The sequence below is a fragment of the Bombus impatiens genome, unplaced genomic scaffold, assembly GCF_000188095.3.
Source record: "Bombus impatiens unplaced genomic scaffold, BIMP_2.2 scf_0320, whole genome shotgun sequence".
Lineage (NCBI taxonomy): Eukaryota > Metazoa > Arthropoda > Insecta > Hymenoptera > Apidae > Bombus > Bombus impatiens.
This window is the reverse complement of record NT_176739.1, coordinates 331,727-332,459: the sequence shown is the minus strand read 5'-3', so window position 1 is coordinate 332,459 and position 733 is coordinate 331,727. Positions and strand designations below refer to the sequence as shown.

Genomic DNA, 733 nt, shown 5'->3' with positions numbered 1-733 from the left:
GCGGCGCCTCGCGGAGAAAGAGTAAGAAGTAGCGATTTCGTCCTCTCCTCGGTTTCTTCCCGTGCGTTTCTCCTCGTAGACGTCGGCTCTCTGTGCTACATTCTTACGCGTTCCCTCGTTCTTGCCCGTTCTCAAACCGTTCGGATCCGTCCTTTCTTTTCGTTCTCTCTTTTCCTGTCCGTCAAAACTCTCCCTATTCCCCTTGATATTCCCCCTTTTTCTTCCCCATTACGACATACATATACATACATACATACATACATACATGTACACGTATATATACACTTACAATTACCGTATACTCCCCTGATACCTATCCCCCCCTTTTACGCCCGTTCCCTGGTTCTTCTCTGTGTGTTAGAGTGTGTCAGAGATTTTGACCGGTGTGTCGGCTGGATTACTCGGTACGCGTTTTCTCGCGTTTCGAATCAGAGGAGGAAAGCTCTCCGGGGGCTGCGCGTGTATTTTCGTGCGTCGCGCGGGGTCTCGTGTCTGGTGGGTCGCGCCGCGCGAAACCTACGAGAGGCTGCTGTTTCTTCTCGCTTCTCTGTCTGTCTCCCCCTCGAAGTCTCTTCGTTTACATTTTTCCGTTCTCCCTTTCTCCGTTTTTCTTTTCTTTCTTTTTCAAACTTTCCTTTGGTCCAATTTCTGCCCATCAAGAAAGAAAGAGCCGCGTGTGTAATACATGTGAGAGAGGGAGACTCGAGGACCGTCTTTCTTTTTTTTTTCTTGG

At 49.1% G+C, this 733-nt stretch overlaps 1 protein-coding gene across 1 annotated transcript in view; it reads left to right on the top strand.

Moving 5' to 3' along the window:
- Positions 1-733, top strand: part of LOC100741341 (plasma membrane calcium-transporting ATPase 3) — an 87,080-nt gene that overhangs the window by 7,515 nt on the left and 78,832 nt on the right. The window lies entirely within an intron of this gene.